The sequence below is a fragment of the Amblyomma mixtum genome, chromosome 1 (genome assembly GCF_055824585.1).
Source record: "Amblyomma mixtum isolate Tamu chromosome 1, ASM5582458v1, whole genome shotgun sequence".
Taxonomy (NCBI): domain Eukaryota; kingdom Metazoa; phylum Arthropoda; class Arachnida; order Ixodida; family Ixodidae; genus Amblyomma; species Amblyomma mixtum.
In genome coordinates, this window is record NC_143012.1 from 36,343,191 (window position 1) to 36,367,893 (window position 24,703).

At 51.4% G+C, this 24,703-nt stretch overlaps 1 protein-coding gene across 1 annotated transcript in view; it reads left to right on the forward strand.

The window, feature by feature from the left end:
- Positions 1–1,991: 1,991 nt before the first annotated feature.
- The window catches only part of LOC149366024 (latrophilin Cirl-like), a 201,171-nt gene continuing 178,459 nt past the window's right edge, over positions 1,992–24,703 (forward strand). The window contains exon 1 of the mRNA XM_089547633.1: positions 1,992–2,563. The gene's annotated coding sequence lies outside the window, so the exon portion shown is untranslated. The remainder of the gene's footprint in view (positions 2,564–24,703) is intronic.

Sequence of the window (24,703 nt, forward strand, 5' to 3'; positions counted from 1 at the left end):
TGGAAATCCATATCTTATCGCTACGAAGTCCACAAGCGTTCCACATAATGTCCATGCAGTGTACATGACGTCATATGGTATCCATAAGCTTTTAAATGTGCTTTCCATACAGTCCATACCGACTCCATTAAATTTATATGGAAAAGTATGGAAGTACGGGACTCATCGTATGTAAATTTTCAGAAGGGGTTAGTGCCGATAGCTTACAGCCTAATATGCCGCTGTAACGGAAAACATTTTTGTGCGGTGAGCGACTCAGCAATTAATAAGGACTCGGTAATCTGCTGGCACGGTGGAACAGAGAGTACAACTTGAATGTGCACTGGCGATGTTGCTTTGTCCACAAACTGCTCGAAAGCGCACGTATTTTAGCGCGATGTAACAAAAATTTGTTCGGCCATGACGCCGAGGATAACCATGTTTTCTAAATTGTAAAAACTGATCGGCGTATTACTTACGGTGGGCTACGGAACAGTAATAGTTCCAAAGTTAATTTGGATATTATTTAACCAGGCTGCTAGCCAGCAAGCTAGCCTTAGCTGTATTCGGTTGTACTGCACCGCTAACAGTGGGTTGCCGAACAAAACGGTCTTCTAACTGAAAAATAAAAGATTAAATTGCTTAACATCTTAGGTGAAACGCCCTGTATATGGGGTCGTTTGATCTGTTCTTCGGTGATACCATTATAGAACGGACAGGCTGTACTCGCTGATCCGCCGTGTCAGCAGATTACAGAGTCCTTACTAATTGCTGAGTCACTCGATTCGTGCAGTTGCGTGAGCCGAAAAGAAAATTGTACGCGAAACGGCCACGCGGGAAGCGAACTGGGCGTGCACAGTTGATCACAAATTCTTCAGTAACCCCGAACAGACGCAGCTACTCGCCACTGCAGCTCTGCAATGCGTTATCCTCGCGACCGGTCAGTGATGAAGCTGGTACGTGACTGTCGTTGGTCTCGTTGCGCCACTGCGGCCACTTCAGGCGCAGCTGGCAACCTGGCCCAGTTGATACGTATGCGTCTTAGCAAACAAAGAAGATAAAAAAAAATCATCTTCTGCGGACTCTTTCTCCGTGACGGCGCCTTCTCGCATTCTGCCAAGACAAACGCTTCAGGTGACCTCGCAATCCTGGCGAGCGAACGTCACGCTGATTGACGCCTTTCCGCCTCTGGGCCAGACGGGGCTTTCCCCGCTCGCATTATTAGCCCCCCACCCAACACCCCGAAAAGCGTGCCCGCTCTGCTGTCACAGCGACGGGAGATGACGGGCTCCAAAACGAGGATCGACGACTAGCGAGCCGACGACGGGCGCCGCGATATGACTCCCGGCGTGTGCAGAAACCTCGGCGGCTACCGGAGCAACACGTTTTCATTTCCGGACCCGAGTGGCCGGCCCCAAAAAGACCGGCCAGGGAGCTCGGAGACCGCAGCGCGCGAGGCAGGGAGGGAGGGCAGGACGGGAGACGCATGTCTGCTTGATTAACCTGGACGACGCCATAGTGTTTTCTGCCACTTCGAGACGACGCGGTCCGGGGAAATCAGGCGGCGGGGTCTTCGCGCGCGAAGCCAAACAAGAGAACAGATCGCGAAGCAAGCGCATGAACGGGAGCGCTGGGAGCTCCAGGCGAAGGGGGACCACTTTCTCGCCCTGGGTATCGGCTAGGGCAGCAAAAATAAAAGCGAAGGCAAAGCAAGCCGTGCCCCCGGTAGACAGGCGAGGCAGAACCAGACGCTGCCCGCGGTGCTTCTTCTTCTGGCGTGCCCGCTTGCCTTCTGTTGCTTCGCTCGCCATAGCGTGCGGCTCCGGGATGCGGAGCGAGAGAAAGGGCACCCCCTCCTCCAATCGGATCGGCGAGTGCGGAGCGTCTTTTTCAATCTCGCCCTCCCATTGGCGGAGAGTGCGCGCCGTTCGGGAGAGGAGGTAGCGGCCGGAGCGATGGCGCCTCTCGCGGTCGCTTCGCGCGCGCCGTGTTCGGATCAGACGCTGCTCTCGGCCGTGCTTCGCCGGCCGTTTGTACTCCGTGGAGCGCGGGTTCTTCGAGTGGGGAGCGCTGTCGGTTCGCCTGACCTGTGGAGCGAAGCGCGTTGCGTTGTTTCCGAAGCACGCCTGTTCAGGACCCTCGTCCAGTGCCTCACGCCAGAGGGCTTAGTTGACCGTCGTCTCTTGTTGGAATCGTGCTGCGAGTGTGTGACAGTGGGTGCGTGATCAGTGACGCGATCTTCGGCTTTTTAAACGAGGAGGGGATCGCGTTGCTACTGTTTATACGCACGCCTCCGGTGAATTCGCCCAGCGGAGAAAGGTGGGACACGCACAACAGGTAGCCGGCCACCTGCGGGCATTTGCGGTGCGTGACGATAGCCGCTGATCGCTGCGCGTCTTTGAATCGACCAGCATGACAGTGAAACTCGACTGAGAGTTTATCGGCCGGTTTCCGTTGCAACCGATTCGCCGGGACGCAAGTGTGACCAGGATTTGATCGGCGGTCACGGGCTTCTTTCTGTCACAAGTGTGCGGCTCTGGGATAACAACGACTGGTTCAACCTTAGATGCTTCTTGCATACCTGGTGAGATTCTTTTCTGTGTGTTTATGTGTGTGTTTGTGTCGTTCTCTTGGTTTAATTCAACGATCGTGGACGTCATAGGTATTCAACAACATTGGCGTTCTGCAATGTGGAATTCATCACCGAATGCGAGACCGTGCATGGTTTTCGTAAACTTAGCAGCCGTTAGTGTGAACATTGGCACGAGGCGCGTAGTTTATGCAACGCGTTTCGTTTAATTAATCCACTCGCACTGTGTTTGTATGACTGCAGCTTCTACAGCGCCGCGTACTACTCATCACCACCGGTTCTACGGTTCTTTCGTCTTGTTTTCGGGGTGCCAAGAAGTTTCGCCCGCCGTGCTAGCTTCATCTCGGGAGGCGCGGAATTATCTGCCAACTGGCACTGTTTTGGAACCCCGCACACGCTGGGGATGCGCTCCTCACACATCTGTGCGGCGTCTGTTCCCGTCTCGCCGTCAGCTCGGCGTTCCAATCCGTCGCGAGTGCTTGGGCCGTGAGTCACGCTCCGGGTTCTGTGGCGTGCCGTGTTTCTCGGTCTACGCGGGCTTCGCGCGTGTCTGTCAGCGTCCCTCTCCCCTCGTCTGCAAAGACTGAACGGAGAGAGCGAAATGAGAGGGTAGCGCCGAATCTTTCTTCGCTTGAAAAACGCACCGCGCTGCAGTGATGTGTTTAGAGCGCTTGAACGGCGTGGTCAAGCGCGAGCTCGCGATGTTTTTAACTGCTTACCGGACCCTTTCATAGCTATTTGAGGCATACGACGTGAACCACTAGTCATGCACAAAGAAATTGTCTAGGGTGCCCTAGACAACCACTTCATCGCAAAAGAACACTTCGCGTTTGCGGCTTGTAGCACTTCTGGGCATTTGCGCAATTTCATGCGTTCTGAGGTATTCGTCGGATGTTTTGGCACGGGAAAAGTGCAAAATGATAATGCCACACTACCGCGCCGCTCGTTTCCCTGCGTAGTTTGATGGTGCTGCGCAATATTTGTGACTTCTGTTTGTAAGTAAACATTTGCTAGCCTGTCAGAATGGCGCCGGTGCGAAACACCCACGTGTTTCACTTTTTTGCGTAACAAATAAATCTGCAGTTCCTGTTGGTCGAGCGTAAGGTAAGAGATGCGAAAGGCAGACTGTCAGGTGCAAAGAAAACTAGGAGCAGATCGCTTGCACAATGAAGAGACCGCATCGCAAGAGGAGTAAGTGGAATAAGCCGCGATATCTGCAATCGGCTCGGGAAATCGAATGGGCTCTGCATTAAAACTCCGACGTTGGCCGAAATTTATACCCGACTTCCTGGCCATGCCGATATATCTAACTTGAACGCTATAGCCTTGTTAGCAAAGTTGCTCGCGACCTTTTAATAACAGTATCATTCAGGCGATAAGCGCGCTGCGCTCTTTGAGGTGCTTCAGTGTTTCTTTGTTCATTTTTCGTCCTCAATTGAGGCAAAAGACGTCCTTCCTAGTACTGTGAGCCATGTCTGAGACATCTGGCCCAGAGTGCTATCGAAAGAGTAGTACTTGCGTTCGCATTTTGAACTCCTATGTGATTTTTACCTTTACTAGTTTCAACCCCGCGGTAATACAAGAGCAATACAACGATGCCTTTTAGTTCGGACAAAGTCCCAGTATGCAGTTATATCGCTTTTAGGCGACTGCAAGTTGCTTGTAGGGAAAAAATCTGCATTGATTCATTGAGGCAGGTGCAGCGACGAAGACACTTATTCTGAAAAGAAACTTTTCTCATTGTCCAAAGAGTTTTTAAAAAGTCTTGCCTCCTATACTTCCCGCAAACTATTCTCGCTCACGAGGGACTTTTATACCGGTAAAAGGTGTCGTACTTCACAACGAAAGGCCGACCGCGTGGTTTTTGCAAGGAGACGAATGGACTGCAGGTGCACGGCACAACTTTCAAGGGTGACTCAGTCCGGTAGCATCTTTCAAAATGGCGGCCTTTGAGGCCGCGGCTCAGCAAAGTGATAGTAGCCGCCAAGAGCGGAACTTTCAGATGTCTACCACGTTGTTTAAGGTGGCTCGGACCCAAGCCCAATGCGTCAAGTGCAGAGCGCACTCGACGCGAAAGCGTCTGTTTGTCAGCATTTCTTGTTCCGACACGGCGAGAGTTCTCCCGGTCTTCCAGCTGCTTTGCGACCGAGTGCTTTGCGGTGAGCCGCCGATAGCGCCGCTACTTGACGGCGGCCGGCGATAAGGATCCCGACGTCCTTTATCGGTACCCGCGCGCGCGCTGGCATCAGATTGGGAAACGTCCGCGGTGGCCAGCTGAGTTCCCATGCGAGGCGATACTCTGAGCGCTGGACCGGCGCCTCCTATATTCCCCACTTCTATTGTGCTTGCCTGCAAATTCGATCCCGTACAAAAAAAAAAAAAAAATTTGACTGTCCATAGACTTCTCTCTATAAACTGTATAGACAAATCCTAGAGAGCACTCTATAGGCAATACAAATTCTGTATACAGTCGATAAATTTATGGTGATACACTTTTAATAGGCTTTTGTCTATAGACTATGAATAAAGAAAGCAAATATCTGTAGGGAGGCATTAGAGTCTATAAGAAGTCTATAGCGCCTCGCTTGTTTGGAGCAGTTTGCTTAACCGCCCTTCGTTGCTTTATAGACGTAAAATCCAGAAGCTGTATTTTTATTTCCTTTTTCTGTGTTGCATGCATATTGCCGACGCCGTGGTTGCTGAAGATGCAGGTAGCTTCAATGTTAAATAGGACACTCAGTTTGCGCGCAAACAATCCGTTATGTTGTTACTTCTACACTGAAGTTGAAAACGTCTCATGGGCATCCATCATCCATGAGTAAAAATACTATACATAACAATCGAAAGAAAGTGTTTTCTAGTCATACTTGCCCCAAGATAATAGGTTGAATGCGGATAACGTGTTCCCTTTTGTGTTGGAGCCACCTGTATTTTCCAGAGCCTCTTCCCTGGCCTCCATACGGGCTGTAGTTGACACAGGTTGAGCCGACTTCTTGTCTCAGAGAAGCTTTCACGCAAAGAGCTCACTCACGTACAGCGGGGTTCAAAAACGTTTACTGCTACGATTCCTGAAAAATCGAGTTTGTTTTGTTGGCCCTTGCAAAAAAAAAAAAAAAGACTGCTGGTGATGCTCTACTGAACGCAAATGTCAAATCTGTACCATATACGACTTCCGTCTACCACCTTACAATACATAGTACAATACAAGGCGTTTAGCAGTGCCTTATCTATCTTCCTTGCTCTCCGCGCTTTTCAGGTGCCCACGTAGAGCGCGAAACTTACAGCACCTTTACTTTCCTCAAAGTTTCCTGCACGTAACGACCCCAGCGCTACATCAAAGCGGTCCTAGCGCCCTCGGAAAGGCCGTTGCGTGCGTCGCGGCTTTTTCCACGGGAGCACGTTTGCGACGAGGGCGGTGGGGGCGTCGTCTCAACTTTCTTCCGCAGTACACGCGGCTTCCCCCGCTGAGCCGCGCACCCCCGAGGTGAAGAAGCAGGGGAGGGGTCGCGTCACCGCACCAGCGGCGTCGCTGACAGGGAGCGCTGACCCAAGCATAGCGGCGGCGGCCGGATGCCTGCATACGTAAGGACGGGCCTCCTTCACCGCGCGTCGCCGTCATCAAGGCGCGCTCATTGTCTCGGCTGTCCAGCGCGGCTTGCGCGATAAACAATGCGGACGGGCCCAAAGCCGCCGCGCGGCCGAAAGCGGTCCCGCGATCTTGGCTCCTTCCCCCTTTCTTTACCTCCTTTCTCTCTTTTTACTTCCTCCTCACTCTCTTTCGCGCCCGCCCCCCGGTCGAAACCGGCGGCGAAACTTTGTGCGAGCCGCCGCCACTACCGTGGGCCACCGCGGCAAAGTTTATCGTGACCGGCTGTGCAGATTAGCGGGCGGTGTGGAGCGGCCGCTTGCGGCGTAGGAGCCTGTTGCTGCTGCTGCTGCTGCTGCTCCTTCGGCGGGGCCGGTCGGTCCGAGTCGCCCCTTTGTTTCTGCCCTCTCCCGACTAACTTTTCTTGCCCTCTCTCTCTCTATCTTTCTTTCTCTCTCATTCGTGGCTAGGTTTCTTTCAGTGGGAAGACAGCGGCGTCCGAAGAACGCGTTGCGAATGCGAGTTTTGAGGCTCTGAGTCCGTGTATTGGGTTGTTGCGCAATGGAAAACCGAGCGCAAGGTTATAGCACTGCTGCAACCGCGAAACACAATGCTCCGGGAATTTTAGAGTGAGCGGTGGGAGCCGCTCGCTTATCTAAGGAACGCACGGTAGGAAGACAGTTGGATTTGTAAGCGACTTTCGTTTTGCTCTAGTAGCTGTGTGTAGTACGGTACTTTTCCCGTGGTAAACGGCTTCGTTAGGAAACGTTCTGAAGTTGACCTCGTATGGATTGTTATCCTGCTTGGTCAAGAAGGATGATGAAATAATTTGGTTTTTGAGAAAAGGAAATTGCGCAGTATCTGTCTCACATATCTGGGCGGACACCTAAACCGCGCCGTAAGGCAATGGAGGAAGGTAGTAGTGAAAGAGAGAAAGAGGTGCCGTAGTGGAGGTCTCCGGAATCATTTCGACCACCTGGGGATCTTTAACGTGCACTGACATCGCACAGCACACGGGCGCCTCTTGCGTTTCGCCTCCATCGAAACGCGGCCGCCGCGGTCGGGTTCGAACCCGGGTACTCCGGCTCGGTAGGCGAGCGCCTTACCACTGAGCCACCGCGGCGGGTGAGGATGATGAAAAAATGAGTTTCTTGCTATTCTTACTTGCTAGATTTTTTTTTATTCATAAAGTACCTGCACCGTCTATAGAAGCGCTGTTGAGCTCGTCCAGTGCTTTCTGCGTCCATTCGGTTCTTGAGGATGTGGGAATCTCTCCGGTGCGATTACGCTTTCATGTCGAGGGTCTCTAATCTGGACAGGCTTCGCGTTTCTCAGTGCAAGATCGCCCGCCCCCTTTCCTGTACGGTTGCTGCGTAAGGCGACCTACTATAGGAGCGGCAAATCTTTGTGAGGCTTCCGTTGTCTGCCTTACCGATTATCTGTAGTCAAGGTTTTGCTCCTCATCTCGTGACAGCTGCCCTTTGCGCATCTGCCTGCACGTAAGACCGCCGGCTGTGTAGATAAGGCAGCGAAAAAAAAAAGAAAAAGGCGGGAATCTATTGAGTACGAATTCGAGTGTGCGTTGCACGTGTTCGCTTCAGGTACAGCGTGTCCTCAGGCCGCTTGGATTTTGCCCGTCGATCTCTCTCCCCCTCGCAGTAGAGGCACTCTCCCTTTCGTTGCATTGTTATGCCTTCTTCGGTGGCGTTAGATCCGCCCGCAGCGCCCTCTTACAAGGCCGAGACTTATCCAGGACGACGCGTGAAGAAAACGAAACAATCAAGGGGAAACTTCAGCTTGAGAATTTATTCGTAACACGAGCCTTGAAGAGCTCCCTGCAGTCTTCGCTTTCTTACCGCAGTAATGATGATGATACATTTGGTAGTGTGTGTTGTGTCATCATCATCATCAGTCCTCATATCTCCGCTGCACATGTTTCCCCCACTGATCTCCTTATTTTGAGCCAGTTGTGGCCGCCCTGTCCTCGAAAACTCCCTAACCTCACCCGCCTGCCTCACTCTGTCGTGTACTGCTCCGTTTTAAACATCTCCTTTGCCCCAAGGGGGCATAGTTCTAAGTTCTCCGCATTCGTGCCCCGCGCATTTTATTTCCTCTTATTGATTGATTGATTTGACTATGAGTAACTCGCGGTTGTTCTCCAACCCACACTACTCTTTTTCCTGCCTCCCAAGGTCATTGTTAAATGTCAGATGGACGAAGTTGTGATGTTTAGTGTTAGCAGAACCCTAGGGGACTTTATGTGCATCTTAAAAAGTACGCAGATTCCCCCGGTGGTTGAAAGCCCTTGAGCACAGCTATAACGTAGACCTCGATGAAAGTAGCCTGTCGGCACGAGAACACGTTTCTTATGCGGTTTGTGCTTTTCGCGATTTCATTCTGGTGAAAGCATTCGCTGCAGCCGGCGTCTTTGGCTAGTCGAGTCGTGGTTCGGGTTCCGTCGGTAAGGGTCAAGTTCGAGAATATTCTTCGCTGAAAAAAATTGCTAACAAATAATTTTCACACAAACAGATGTGGGAGGGATACCCGAATGTGGGCTACAGGGACTGTGCCACGAATACAGACGCAAGCCCGCTCGCTTTTGAAATGCCGTATTTGAAGTGGAGGTCGCCGATGTGGCGAAGGAAGGGTGCCAGTCGATAGACAACTTTAGTTCCACTTGTTGTGGGGTTCTGGGTATGAAGAAGAGAGGCATTTAGTGCATTTACATCCTTGTTTTCCTATCTTGAAAAAGGCGTCGGTCACGTGTTCCACTGAACTTTTTCTCATTCGCTGGGGCCGCTATTGCCACCGACCTTGACACAAGACGACCCGATGCTGTTTTCGGCCTGTCAAGTCTTTCCAACGCGCCGCTCTGGTTTATGTAATCAGTGGCATATCTCTTCGCCGCGCTTGAGCGGTGACCCTGGGAGTTGTTTTTGCTTGGGATTTGCGGCGACCAGCTACCGGTGTCGAGTGTCCGGCCTTCTCACGTTTTCTGCGCGGTCAGCTGCTGCTTTTGAGGCACGAAGGCGGCCGTTCACCGAAGACGTTTCATAGCGTTCATCTTGCTTAGGATTTCTGGATTTTGGGGCTTCGTTCGACGAAGAGGTCAAAAATGAGAACAAAAAAAAAATCTGGACGGACCAATGATTTCGCTCTGGTGTCCAAACGCGGAGAAAAGCTGAGATTTCTAGGAGGAGTGTGGAAGTCGTCATTTCGAGATCAGCTTACCTCGGGGTCCCTCCCTGCACATAAATGAGGGGCGCCCTGCTACACTAGTGGCAAAAGAAATCAATGGCTTCGTCCGTCCGGAATGCCGGAGCTCGTTTCATCTATTGCCCTGAGTTCAACGCATAAAAATGCATATGAGGCTATTCGAAATCAGCTTCCTGCCGTATTTCTCGAATGCGTTCCCTGAACACAGCGAGCTCCTGGTGGGAATGAACCGCCCGAGCCCTGTTTGTCGTCTTTATTTTAGATATTCCACTTAGCCAGCAGGCTATCTTAGTTGTTCTGCAGAAATTCTTAGTCGGAAGGTTCTGTGAGGCTTGTAGTACTCGTAGTCTAAGCACAAGTCTTTAATAAATCGCGGACTTCAACCGCGCAGGAGCAAGCACTCATTGATGGTTTCTGGACGGGTCTTCGTGACAGTGCGCCTTGTCGTGTTCTCTAGATGGCGCTAGTGGAAACATGTAGGGATGCTTCACCATTCACTGACGAACAAATAAATGAATACGCTGTTTGCCGACCAGTTAGTTCAACAGCTTTCAGTCTTGTGTTGGAAGCACGGCGTTGAATGCAGGGCGAGCTCTCTAAACTTCGCCGCGTATTGCACAGTGTCAGCACAGGCGCGTCGTTATTCTGCAGGTGCCGCTTCGTTAGTTTTGAATTTATGAATGCATGATCCCTTTTCGTACAAGACCTGTGTGTGTTGTTTTACATGGTGAATTATGTCTGCTTTGTTGATTAGTTCTATTACTGTTTTGCTTGAAGCATTACATGTTAGTTGTATGCTCCTTTATTAAATCTGTACTTAATGTTCATTTAGTGCTGTATTTGTAGTTGCTCAGTTCTGAATTCCCTAAGTTCGAAGTTTGTAATTTTTGTTCCGAAAATTGCACTGTTTCCGTACAAAGTAAGGGTTTAGGGACCTAGTCAGGTACACAGTAGCCGCCGCGGTGGCTCAGCGGTTATGGTGCTCGGCTGCTGTCCCGAAAGACGCGGGTTCGATCCCGGCCGCGGCGGCTAGAATTTCTTTGGCGGAGAAATTCTAGAGGCCCGTGTACTGTGCGATGTCAGTGCACGTTAAAGAACCCCAGGTGGTCGAAATTTCCGGAGCCCTTCACTACGGCATCCCTCATAACCTGAGTCGCTTTGGGACGTTAAACCCCATAAACCAAAGGTACACAGTACCTTTTGTCCCCGATCCTTTAGCTTTCTGTTCACAGAAAACTATGAAAAACAAAAATGAAATGAAATTTTGCAGTGGCACTTCGTTATTTGAAAGAACCAGAAAAGCAGACTTCGCTTAGGTTCTACTCAACGAGGCCTTGATAATCGCAAGCTCTTAACCGCGCCGACTCCCACGTATCGGAGGAGATCGCGGGTTCACAGTGCTAGAGGCTAGCCAGCTCTCTGCTGGCGCGCTTACTGCACTACAGCAGCTGGACGCCCTCGAGTTCCGCAACGAAGACCGCGAGTTCCTGGGCCGCCGCCGCCATGCGCGCGCGATCGGACCCCCCCCCCCCCCCCCCCACACACACACACACACCAGCAGGAGCTAGCAGCGGCGGGAGCAGGGCGTTGCTGCCCCTAACGATGGCCGGCGTCCACGGTAGGAGGGGTGTGGAAACCGGTTCCCAGGCCGCGCGCGGTGGGCGAAACAACGGGGGCCACGAAACGCGGCGGACGTGTTTTCTCGGCGGCGGCCGTGCCTTGCGCGCGGAAGCGAATTTGGTCTGAGGGAACGCCGACCACTTCTCCCCCCCCCCCCCCCCCCCCCACCTCCCACTGCTGGTCCTGCTGTTGTTGTTTGTTGTCGCTGCGTTTTTTTGTGGCGGTGGTAGCGGACTGCTCTGGGTCCTTCTTGCGATGTGGACGCTGCTTACCTGAGCAAGAAACGAAGGGTGCTGAAATCTTGGACTGTTCACCAGCCTGCGGGGCGAAGGAGGGATAGCGATACTGATACTGCCACCTCGCGAGAAGGCTAACTTCGAGGCCTACGTGACCCCTTGCGGCCCAACCTCACCTATATCACGTGACGGCAGGTGGCGGTAGAGTACTGCGCTCCGCGCCGGAAGCACTTGATCTGTGCTGCTGGTACTTGAACTCGCGCGCAATGTAGTGTCAGAGGATCTTGCGCTCTGCCTCAGGCACTTGCATTGTAGTTCTACAGGCACTTCCACTGTTCTGGAATAAAGTTAATAGTATTCAGTACAAAGGCACTAGGCCACAGAAAGGGAGAAGAACGGGAAGGAAGAGAAACACAGCGCTGTGCTCGTCTTCTATAGTGCTACTATAGTTCCATAGTCACTATGTTCCATAGTCACCATAGTTCCATAGTCACTATAGTGTCATAGGCACTTGCTCTGTGGTTCAGGCGCTTGCAATGCAGTTACAAATGCACGTGTGTTATGCACTGGAGGTAAGTGCACGGTTCTGCCTTGAAGTAGGCCACCTACTTGAACGCCGAAGTCAGACCGGCTCTTAATTTCATCTGGATGCGTAATCCGGTGACGTAAGCAACCATTGTCGAAGTAATGGGTGTGCCGTGTTGGTGCAAGGTGCCGCAGACTTGGAGAGTTTTCTGGAGCAGTTTTCAAGAACACCCCCCGATGTTAACCGGCTAACAACAAAGCTCAAGGACCCCATTTCAGCCTTTAGTTGCACTTCATTCACTCCGCTAACCTGTTCCCTTTTATGCCTTGAGGCAGCACTCAACATACCGAGCAAAATAAAAAAAAATGAGCAAAGAGAGGGAGAAGGCTTGTGATTAGGGGTGTGCGAATATTCGAAATTTTCGAATATATTTCGAATATTATATTTTTAGTATTCGCGTTCGATTCGAAATACAAGTATTCGTGTTCTTTCGAATATTCGACCCGGCGCGAATATTCGTATCTGGCCGAATATTCATTGTGAGCACCGGCGTTCATTTCGGTCCGCAAGCCCTATCGACAGAGACATAACAACACGGCGGCGCCCAGAGCAATGCGCATGGACGAAGGAAAATTTTTCCTTCGAATTTTTTCTTCGAGGAAGGAAAATTTTTCCTTCCTCCAAGGGCCAAGCCGTAGCTGACTGCGCTGGTGAGCTTTTTGTGGCTATACCTGCGAAGCTGCTATGGTCAGAGAGAGAGAGGGCACGAAGTACCTCGCAATACGTGCCAGGTCAGTACCAAGTGAGAGGACATTTTCTGTGGCTGAAGGAGTCGTTTCAGCTAGAAGGGAACTACTTCTGCCTGACCATGTGAAGCAGCTGGTTTTCTTTTACGACAACCTTTTATGTTCATCCCAGCAACGCGCTTTTGTGCTGATGGAAAGCTAGCCTTAATGAATGCTGTGTACTAGCCGTCCTCTCGGATATTTCCACTCTTCTAAGAATAATGTTCGACACCTTGATACTTTTTGTGCAGCCACACACACCTTTTGTGTTCATTTAATCATCGATAGTTGAACTGTGATGTTCTTGGGTGGTCAAATAAATGTTTTGTAGTGGTTAAATGCGTCTGTCCTTGATTATTCGATATTCGATTCGATATTCGGAATCAAGTATTCGATTCGTATTCGAAAATTTTGATATTCGCACACCCCTACTTGTGATGTAAGCTCAGTGCTCCGATCTCGTGGTGACTGGTGCCACCATTGAGGCGCCACGCTTAGCGCAAATGGAACGCAAACGCTGGAAGACGAAACAAAGACGCGTGAGAAGGTGGGCACAGACGGAGAGCACGGGCCATTAGGAGCAGTAGCGCCCTCTTTACTTTCTTTAGAAATTCGGCATTCGCTGTGAAAAGCAAAAGTCCTCTCCTTTTCTATCCGTTCCCATCCCTTTGGAGACGGTATGGGAGGAACACATCAGAAGAGGCGCGCTTCGAAAAGACGCCCAAATTGTTCCAGCTTCCCTCGACCGCTGTAAGCGTTCGCCTCGCGTCAAGCTCGCCTTCGGTATCTTCTCTTGACGCGAGGCGAGGAAAAGCTGCTGTGTCGCGTCCAAATTACCTGTTCCCCGGCTGTCGTTCGTCGACCGGATGTGAGGAAAGCGGAGCTGCATAGAAGGGGGAAGCAGTTTGTGCCTCGGGCGCCACCTGTGAAGCGTCGACGGAGCGCTCTAAACTGCGCATTGTTCTTGCTCCTCGTCGAACAGCGGTGGGCGGCAGCTCCGGCAGGGGGCGTGACACTTCGTCTGTTCTTCTTTCGTAGTTTCCTTTTTTTTTTTTCCTTTTTCGTCCGTCTTTCCCGCTTTCTCTGCTTATGCTCGAACACATACATGAGAAGAGCGCCGCCGGGTGTGTGTGTGTCCTCCGTCCCGTGTTCGTCGAGATTGCCTTCTTGTACGCCAGCCATTTTTGTACTTGTTTTTTGTTGTTGTTTTGTTTTATGACTCTCTTCTTCTCTTGGTATGTGAATCACACTACGCGGTCCCAGACATCGTGGGAAAGGAGGATGTTGCTAGTAGCTCCCTGGTTCGGTGATGCTTATCGTTTGTTCCGTTTTTTTTTTATGTATCTTTCTTTTCTGCATACAGTTGTGGGAAGCATGCGCTTCGCTGGTTTCGTGTCTTCTAGGTAAAGAGCAGCTTGTAGCTTTCTGCTTGTAGGCGCGAGCGGCGAGGTGTTAAACTGAAACCTGCCCCGGCTGTCAGCCTTTGTTTCCAGGAGCCTGCGCTGAAATCAGCGGCGAAAAAGAAACAGTAAGAGTGTGTGTAATCTTCTACACGCTTCGACAGCGAGAAAGCTACCGCGCGTCCAAGTAACAAAAAAAAAGGTGCGGTTAACGTTAGTTGAGTAGCACCTGTTTACGTGGTTCAGTTTAGTGTGCGAAACTGCCGGGTGTTCGAGTTACAAGTTTTGCTGCGTAAACCGAATGGGAGGCTGAATGATGCCGCCGTCTCAAGCGAAGTAGTGACAGCTGTATTCTTGGTACGTAGTAGTCGGTATAGAGCGCCTAATCTTGAGCGCTGCGAAATTACAGGGGCGGCATTTTTAGAGCGACTGTGCGTACTGCGACGCGTCTGTTCTTCGTTTCCTAAATTGTTTTTATGGGAGAGATAGAGACAGAAGGAAAGAAAGGAAGGAAGAGGGAAAGAAAGAGGAGGAGGAGGAAATGGGGAAGGAAGGATAGAAGGAAAGAAAGAGAGAAACGAAGAAAGGAAAGAAAGAAAGAGAGAAAGAAAGGACGGAAGGGAAGGAAGGAAAGAAAAGGACGGAAGGAAAGAAAGAAGGAATGAAGGGTGTAGCTTTTTCCGCATCAATGGCTTGGGCTAACGTTGTTCCGACGCGCCAATGTTTTCAGTCTGACGCTGCGATGAGCTGCGCTGCCCGCGCATGCGCAGTAAGCGGCATATCACATTTTATAGAAACGCTGTTGCCGACGCATGCGCTGCTGCGGCGGCCGCGCAGCATGTAGACACTTTAGGGAGTGAACTGAAAGTTTCGCCAAATTTCGTTTAGGTTCGCCTCCGTGTTCTCCCTCCGCTCTCTCCGGGGCGCGCCGATAGCGGGGTCTAAAAGGCATTTCGTGCTTAAAACAAACTACCACACTCCTTAACATCCCACTGTGCGTAGAAGTTACTCCGGTAGCTTATAAGATAACATTCTTGGATTTTTTTCATTATGACCTATACAGTGTCGCGACGCCATTTCACCAATTCACCTGCCTCCTGTATAAAAATTGCGAGGGCACTTTGGCAACTAAAGTGTTGAGAGGCGAAAGCCGAGGACACTATGCGGGACGACTTCCGGTGGAAGTGACGTCACACCGTTCCCGTGACTTTATCGATACCCAAATTATACAACTTTCGCGGATCTTAAGTGTTAATTGCGCTTAATTACCCATTTTTACATCTAATTTGGCACGAATCCGACGTTTTTCTTACCATTCTGTGACAATTTTCACTATGCCGTGACGACTTCCGGTGGAAGTGACGTCACACCGTTCCCGTGGCTATATCGACATCCGCGCTATTTCGACATTTTTTACCTATAATTAATTAACTAATAATTCTAGAGTCATCAAACTTGGCTTCTAGGTTCATTTTTTCCTCCTCTATCTGAAGCAACCATTGGTTTTCTTCTATATTTTTTTGGTTCCCGAGTTAAACGCGTGTGACTCGCTTTGGTAAAGGACGGACGACAGTATGAGCCATTAAAAGCTTTCGCCTTAAAACATCCTGTCGTCTACAGCTGGCATGCACGGTTCCTCAGCTCAGAGTGGGCTCAGGTAATGTGGCGTGGCGTCGTCTCCATGCTGAGTGCTGCCGCTGCCTTAAAATGACGAGGCGAGGTACGCCATGTCTGTCGCCTCCGAACAGATATATCGACTCGGACAGGAACAAACATTTGTCCCGCGTGCCGTTGCAGTGACTCTCCACCGGACCACCCGCGAACAGGTCTTTTTCTTATACTCCGTCACGCGACAGCGCCATTTATCATGATCGATGTGACTCACAGTCTGTACCCCTAACTCGATTACGAGAACGGGATTCTTCTTGAAAGCTTTGAGGGCTTTTGTCCGAGTAGGCGTTGATAACCGACTTGCAACCTGTAGGTGCTGTTCTGCACGAAAAGTAAATGAAACCTTTTTTTTTTTTTTCGTCAAGGTTAAGTTGTTGGGAGCAGCGGTGGCTGATCTGTCTGAGGCTTTCGGCTGCAGATAACGGCCGCGAAGGTTCGATTGGTGGCCGCGGTGAGAGGTAGCGAAGCGGCCAAATGAGAACATGTATGCGCACTCAGCTTTGATTCGCATCGCGTCACACAGTTGCCTCAGCTCGGTAGGTGCTGAAGCACCTTCATTTTCACCGCGTCCTGTTTACGCAGTTTACAGAAACTGTGGATGGCAGATGCGCAGCAGAGCGCACTGAAATAAAGATTTAACTGCGCGAAAGGGTTAGGACACAAGGGAGGCACATTCACGACACTTTTAGAAGCGCAGACTGACAACTTTGACTGACAACTTTGAACTGAGGGAGTGTAATTTCGCGTCACGCTTCCCCAGATGACGCTATTCATATACGCCCTCAGTTTCTTAGACCACAGGGCACGTAGGCGTTTTTTAAGCCATCTCGATTCATTTCTGTGGGCCTAGTTGTTTTTCGTTTTATTTTATTGACTGTTCGCGGCATTTATGGTCTTTTACGCGTATCCTCGTGCACGGTGGTATATATATCGCTCTTTCTGGGTTTTCTCTAGACCTTCATTAGTTTGCCTTTCCACCACGCTGGGTATACCCAACCCGACTGCAGCTCAGTTATCTTCCCTGCTTGTTTATGCGTTTCTCTTTTTTTTTTCTCTTATTTTCTTCCACCTTCTCTCTTTCTCTCATCCGTGACATCCTGGCGCCGTCTAGCGGATTAATGTGGCGTCACCGACCATCAGTCAGCAGCTGGGCTGAGACAAGGCGTCCTGCCGACTATCAACTCTTGACGAGCCCGCCCGCACCCGCGCTTTGTGTCAGTGCGCACACGTCACAAAGTAACCACGTGACACGTCGCAGATGCACTGCGAAACGAAACGCATTCGCCTCCGCTTTCGAAGAATCTATCGCCGCTCCTCTACGCCCGACGCTAGATGATGGTCTGTTTCTGAAAAAGAAAGCTTTCTTTCTTTCTCTTCTGTCTATCGCCCTGTCGCAGATAGAGAGAGGGAGTATGAAAGAAAAAGCTTTCTTTGACGCATCGCAGATGGCTACACGCGCTCGAGCGTGTCCGAGCAGTCGAGTCGATGCGGGGCAGCGGGCCCCGTGTCGAGCTGGTCGCTGTCTCCTCGCTCGCTCGGTCCCTGTCGCGCCGGTGACAAACGCTGCTGCTCTGCTCGGCGCCAAATAGTTCCCACGCGGGCTCGCGGCCTGGCTGCTGCGTTCGCGCGAGGAGGGCCCGCGGGGGAGCCGTTTTTTTGCGTCGGCCGTATATACCGTACCGAGCCGCACACCGCTTTCTTGCTTCCGGCTCCAGCTCCTCCGTCCTGCCTTCTCTTTCTCTTTCCTTCCCCTATTTTTCTGTCTCTCTTTCTTTACATCGTTCTCGTCCTGCGTGGTCCCCCCCCCCCCCCCCCCCCTTGTGCATACTACTTGTCCTTTTAAAAACCCACTCGGGCCGTCCGCTCGTGTTGCGGTTTTTATTATTTTTTTCCCCGGCGATCGCGTCTTCTTTCTTTCTGTCTTCTTTTCTGCAACGGCGCTTGCTTCCTCCGCGCCCGTTCGTCGAAAGCCGCGCGCAGACGACACCCGCGGTGCACTTTATTGCCAGCTTTCTTTCATATTCTTTCTTTTTTTTTTTTTGTTGCCTCCGAGTCGGAGCGGAGGAGCTGATTGCTTACGCGCTCTCTTCAACGTAACTGGGCTTCTACAAAATGAGTCAAGAGCTGAAGGAGGATCTGTTTTACGTCTGCTTTCTTTTTTTTTTTTTTGTACTTCTAAAATCGAGCACACTGGGTGGCTATATGCAGCAAAGAAAGCCACTGAGCACGAGGTGAGAGCGTTTTCGACAAGTATGCTGTTCTGTACCTAGCCCCGAGACCCATACGCAGATCTCAAGAAGTCACCGGCTCACCCTTGCAGCTGGTATTGCGTAGGCACGGAAAGTCGGTAGACAGTCGTCCGCGAATGTATTCCTCCTCAGCGATTCCTTCTTTACGCGGCATTCAGACACTCCAGGCGACGGCAAAACACAGCACCTCCTTGTCGTCTGACAAACGCTTTTAGCTTCAGAGATTCCACAACGCCAGCGAGGTTTTTTAGCGAGACAGGGTTTTGCGTTTTGCGCAACATTCGGACCTCCGTATTTCTCCTGTTCCTCCGTCTAAGCTCGATGTAAGTTTACTGAGCGCGAGTCGCAGATAGAGTTGACAGACGTTGCCTTCCAAGGAAGACCGTACGGATGGTTTCCGCAACGTCCCGACAGAGGGAAAAAACGGTTTACGGGGAGAACTGCGCCAGTCGCTTACGCAAGCAACTACTCCGGTTCTTTATTCTTTTCTTTTTTTCTCCTACCGCATTCCTACTTTATTGGCGTTGCCGCACACACGACAGCCGTCGTCGGGTGAGAGTAAGCCGCGTGTAGTGCGCTCCGTCTGTTCCGCATAGAGGCGACAGGCTATAGGCGTAAGACCTTGCGCCGTCCGGGTTTCGTCACCCGCTGGAAGCCGCCGGACGTAGAGTCCTTCAGACGTCGCGTCTCCATTCGCAAGTCGGCTGACGCAGCCATTCAGCCGGGCAGCAATAGAAAACGGGGTCTCGCAATAGACGCGATTTGCGCGTCATTCCGTACGCACTCTACACACGAATACGCGAATATGGGAGTGAAAAGGGCGGAAGCTATCCTCTAGTTCACTTTCTTTTATAAAAGGGAGTGCGCTAAAGGACAAGTGAATCCCTTTTTACTATGTTTAGGTCTAGGACGCGTCGACAGCCTACACTGTAAACAGAAAAACACCCAGATAGGCGTACATGGCTCGTCGCGTAGCGCACACTTGAAAAGGTGGTTAGCTACTCCTCAGGATAGGGGTGTATCGTGTACTCCTCTGTTTGAAGAGGTACTTTCGGAGTGTTCTGTGTTCTACAGCGTATGCGGAGTGCGTTACAGTGGAGTGTTTTACAGGGTATGTTTACAGTGTACGCGTAGCGGACATGCTAATGAACGAAACGCGCACTATTTCAGAGCGACAAGTTGCGAGCCACTTATTGACCCCGTTAACGATGCCGCGGACTTTTTTCGTATATGTTCCTGTATACGTAACCGTTTGTGCAAATCCGGCTATGTGAAATTTGCTAGCCCTGCCTACGTGGCGACTGTCAATGTGTACGCTATCTTGACTCTACGGACAATTCTGACTGACCATACGGTTTTCCAATAGTCGAGTGTGGAAACAGGCCGCTACAATCGGCCGTTGTTCCTGAGAAACACAGTACATCTCACCTGTCTATCGTGCACGTGGCAGCTAATCGTATCGTGAGGACCCCCCCCCCCCCCCTTTTCCGCCCCAATATACCGTAGACTAAAATTGTGCAGCCGTTGAGGCGCCTTTTCCTCTGTATACCTTGTCTCGTTCTCTCGCAGTTTTCACTTAGATTGCATACTTAGCATCGCGAAGCTTATAGCACAAAACTAAACACACACTTCACAAAAAACGTGACTGAGCTGTTCTCTGTGTCCGTCTCGTCTCCCGCTGTACAAGCTTCTCGACCGAACCAATCATAAACCTACTCAAATCTGAGCTGTCAGCGCCACCTTGGTGACGATCTCTGCTTTCACTGTAGCACCCACCGTGTCCTCTTTTTATTAGGCGGCTCACTACCGGATGGCGCGTTTCGCCTCTTCCGGCACCGGCGGGAAGCGCTCGTCGTGAGAAAGTTTGTTTCCCGAAGCCTTATTCGTGTTTGTTCTGCTGTGATCTCGATCGCGCGCGGACGAGCCACGCCCCAGGGAACACCGCATCGCGCTCCGGCGGCTTCGGCGGCGGCGGTCGTGTATTTAATTTACATTCGATTATGGGCGCGCTCGTGTGAAGCCGCGCCGCGGAGCCGCAAGGCCCGCTGGCGAGCGAGCGAAGCCGGGGAGCGTAGAATGTAGGCCACCGAGCGGCCGGCCGGCCGGCCAAGTGGACTTTGAAGTACACTCCGGCATTGGGGGGGGGGGGGGTCGACCCTGACTTAGCGAACGCCGGCTTGTTTTTTTTTTTTTTTCGTTCGACTTCCATTCAGCGTTGCGAGAACTGTGTGGGCTAAACGCGAGAGAAAGCTGGGATATGAGTGAGTGAATGTACAGTCTTGAACAATATTAAAGGGAACAGTACGGCTGTGCCGAAGAACACTCGTTCGACATCCATTCAGCGTTGCGAGAACTGGGTGAGCTCGATGCGAGAGAAGGCTGGGAGATGAGTGCATGAATGTACAGTCTTGAACAATATTAAAGGGAACAGTTCGGCTGTGCCGAAGAACATAGGTTTGTGTCTGCTTCTGTTTGGACCCGCAGAGGCAGTGATGAAGTCGGTTTATGGTTTATGGGGTTTAACGTCCCAAAGCGACTCATGCTATGAGGGACGTCGTAGTGAAGGGCTCCGGAAATTTCGACCACCTGGGGTTCTTTAATAACGTGCACTAGCTGACATCGCACAATACGCGGGCCTCTAGAATTTCACAGAGGGGAAAACTACTTGAAAAAAAAAAAAAAATAGCACACTGTTTAGCATGGCTAAGCGCGCAATATCATGCTGTGGTGCTAGTTACGGTGGGCACTTAATGTTCTTACGTGCTGTGAATGCGAGAGCATCCTTTGACCTGAAGGCCTTTACACTGAAGGCCTCAACCATAAAGTGTTTTGCCGTGAAGGCATTTACGCCTTGAACGCTTTCACCTAGGTGTACCCTTCAACCAGGTCTTCACCTGAATACTGTCACACGTCACACTGATGAAAGCGCCCACTGCACGACCCACACGTTCCCATACTGCTCATGCCCAACAGCGTATACAATGCTATTTTTAGGATGCAGTTAATGGGGGGGAGTTTTCGGTTACGTATACGTGAATACCACGAGTTCCAAGCCGCTTTCGCCGAAAAGAAAACTTAATTCTCATTGCCTTGTTTTGCACGCATCGGGGAGCCTGTGCAGCCTTGCTCTAGGCGTGCGAATTACGCAATGAGCCATTAAATATCAAGACAGTGCGCCCTGGTTGCAAAGAAAGTGTATTTCCCCGTTAATGTTGCGTTTCATTAAAGTATGACGTTGCTAGTGCAGCTAGCTTCACCATTAAAGGCAACACGAACGCTCAACTGAAGATGTCTCGGCAGCTATGTGTGGCACGCCCACTTTCTCATTAATATTTGTGGCATAGTTCTTCCTTTCGACGGATAATACGCACAGGGGCTTCAGTACATAAATAGCTGTACAGTTCGTGTGTGTGCGTGTGTGTGTGTGTTTGTGTGTGTGTGTGAACTGAACTGACCTGAACTGAAGTGACTGTTCCCTTAATAGTGGAACACCCTGTACGTCCCGCCTCCGTTCTGCTAACACTCTCTAACCTCTCTAACGTGTTGGCTAGTGCGCACATTCTAAACACGATTACGCCTATATGGGAGTAAAAAGCGACTAAGCTGCCCTCTATCGCACTTCCTTAAAAGCGAGTGCGCTAGAAGACAGCTAGAAGAGTGCAGCAAACATGCGTTGAATAGCAGAGCGACGAATGGTGGCCCGCGCTGCATGCTGAGGCCAGTGCACGCAACTATCATTCTCGCGCCACCGGTCCAGAAGAGCGGGAGGAGCGGGAATCCTTGACGGACTAGCAGGCCCCCGCCCGCCGCCGCGTCGAGTACGGCACAAGCAGCCCGACGTCGGCAATTTTCCGGCGAGCCGAGGCCGCCGCCGCGATCAAGCCAATCGACGCGGTCGTTGCGCACCGCTCTCTTATACTACTGCGAGAGACCTCGCGGTTTTATTTCTCGGCGGTCGCTGAGCGCCCGGTTTCTCCCTCGGCTGTCCGTTGCGCCCGACTTGTCTCGTCAAGCTGCGCTCTTGTGGGACGCATTATATCTGTGCGAAGCAGGCGGGTCAGTCTTTCGAATCAGCGCGAGGTGCTTTCGAAACTGGTTGGTACCTAATGTTCTCGCGTGTTGAATGTTTTACTTTTAAGGCGCAAGCCTTTAATGGCTCACACTGTCGTCTGTTAGCAGAGGGTGTCACACCTTTGGCAGCGTTTAACTCGCTTTAACTCGGGAACTAAGAGAGATAAAAGAAAAGGAATGGTTGCTTCACATAGAGGAGGAAAAAATAAACCTGGAAGCTGAGTTTGATGACTGTAGGTTAATTAGTTAATTAATTATAGGCAAAAATGTCGAAATTGCGTCGAAACAGCGCGGACGTCGATATAGCCACGGGAACGATGTGACGTCACATCCACCGGAAGTCGTCACGGCATAGTGTCCTCGGCTTTCGCCTCTCAACACTTTTGTGCCAAAGTGTCCTCGCATTTTGTTTTTGTTTTTTGCGCCGTCTCTAGATTTGTGGGAACTGGTATTGCTCCGTGCTAAGCATCTGCGGGTCATATGTCAATGGATGAGAAGACGGCACTGCGCGTAGTTTTTTAGGCAGATTAGCTTATCTCTGGCTGCCACTGGCGCTGTGCAGTGTTATTAAAGTCGTCACTATTGTGCATTCACCCATGGGGCAGGAACTTGGAGGCTAACGAAACTTAAGTTAAGGAGAGTGCAGGGACCTATGGAAAGGAGTGTAACGTTGAGTGACAGGAAGAGGGCGGATTTAGTCAGGGCACAAACGCGGATTTGTGACATCATAGTTCTAATCGAGAGAAAGAAATAGGTTTGGGCTGGACATGTAATGCGAAGCAAGATAACCGATGGCCCTTATCTGTGTCGGACTGGTTTGCAAGGTCTGCTCGTGTCGTCAAGAGCATGCGCACAAAGCCGCACTCTCGGAATCCGATAAACGCGTTCCGTCGCCAACGCCTTCTGTCTGCCTTCAATCAAAGCAGCGCCAAGACAGACAGAGACAGCGCGCCAATACGGCTCAGGACCCTTTTTCCGTTCTGTGTTTCTCCCATTAGGGCTTCTCGAGGGTTCCTTCGTAGCTCTAACAGCAAGGCGAGAGAACGAGATGCGGGGATCGAGACCGTGGCCAACTCGCCGGCGCCGTTATTATTATTAGCCGTCGATTGGGGTCCCGCGACGAGGGCACTGCGATTGTCTCGGGCGAATCGCGTCGCCCGCCATGGACTCGTTTGGACGGCGTTGTGGCCTTGGGGCCCTTGACGACAACGCCGTGGATGTGGAGAGAGAGAGGCCAAGAGAGGGGTGGCGGTAGAGAGGGGGGGGGGGGGGGGGGTCGCTGGTCGAACAGTTAACAGGGAGGGGAGGAATCCCGAAATTAGTAAGCCCGTCCTCTCCACCCCCATCCCCCATCGTCTCTTCCCCGGTGCGGCGTGTTCAAGCAGCAGCAAGTAGCAAATTGGGTTAAGTGCGCGCGTAAGAGAGTGCCCTCCGGGCACGTGGCATCTTCGCCGCCGCGTACGAAGGCCCGAGTGGCACACTCGCTGGCTTTGTATTGTGGTGTCTCGTTTTCCCCTCGATTCTTTTGTTGCTGTGTTTGTTTTCTTGTTTTCGTTTGCTCCTGCCTGGTGTAGGGACGGTTCTAGAAGACTCGTGCTTGGGTCATAAGCGCGTGCTGCTTTAGCTTCGGGCCTCGGTAACGCGAGCGGTGTGGCGTTCTTTCCTTCTCTACCCTCGTTGCGTCCCTTTCATCGACGAGGAAGCGCACATTGAGTTGTCAACGAGAGTGCGCGTTTAGGAATGTCGCAGCAGCAGCGGCACTTGGCGTCGCGACGCTTGCATTCTGGGAAAACTGTGTTGGATTGCGCGGAAAGCAGGCGGAGGTAGAAAAAAAGGAACCGGGGTGGGGGGGGGGGGGGGGGGGGAGAGAGAGAGAGAGAACGACAACTAAAGAAATCAAGGGAGTGTAAAGAGGGAAGCGAGGAAAACAAGTGCGCGTCCGTTAGGTTAGGTTAGTGTAGGCGCAGCTCGCTTTTGTCCGCGGGACTACAGTGTCGCAACTGGCTTTACGCTTGCACACTCCAGATGGCGCCACATACGAGCTCGTTATGCGAAGTAGCGGAATAGTTTACTCAACTCCGTCTCGAAGACAAGGTTTTCTGTTCACGTTCGAAGCGCCGCGCGAAAGGGGCGACAAGTGAGTGTTGCGTTTTAGAGAACGCTTCGGAGAAAGACAGGGGCTATTCTATTTGCTCTCGTCTGCTCGTCTCCCCTCGCCGTGGGGAATATAGATGAGGATGCTGCTTGGCTTGCCCATCAGCCGGAATTCGAGACGGAAGAAATTCAGTTTGCGCAATGGCAATGAACCGGCTATCCGTTTCATTCTCCTACTCAGTTACAGCTACTCCATTATTCCTACTACGCTATTCCTACTCCGTTACTCCTACTCAGTAACTCGATCCTTCTCAGTTACCTTTACTCCGTTACTCCGAATCAAGTACAGCCCCATGGGGCCAAAATGCGGGGTCGGTCATAAAATTCGCCCGTTGGTCGGATAAAAGTGACGTCATCTGGCGGGAGCATTCCAATTGGCTGGAGGAAAGTGACGACACTGTCGCTTCCGGTAAAGACTAACATATGCTAATGCTGCTTCATTGTCAATACAAAATGGAATTGGGTGTTCCCGTGAATTTTGTTCCGCCGCCGCGGTGGCTCAGTGGTTATGGTGCTCGGCTGCTGACCCGAAAGACGCGGGTTCGATCCCGGCTGCGGCGGTTGAATTTCTTTGGAGGAGAAATTCTAGAGGCGCGTGTACTGTGCGATGTCAGTGCACG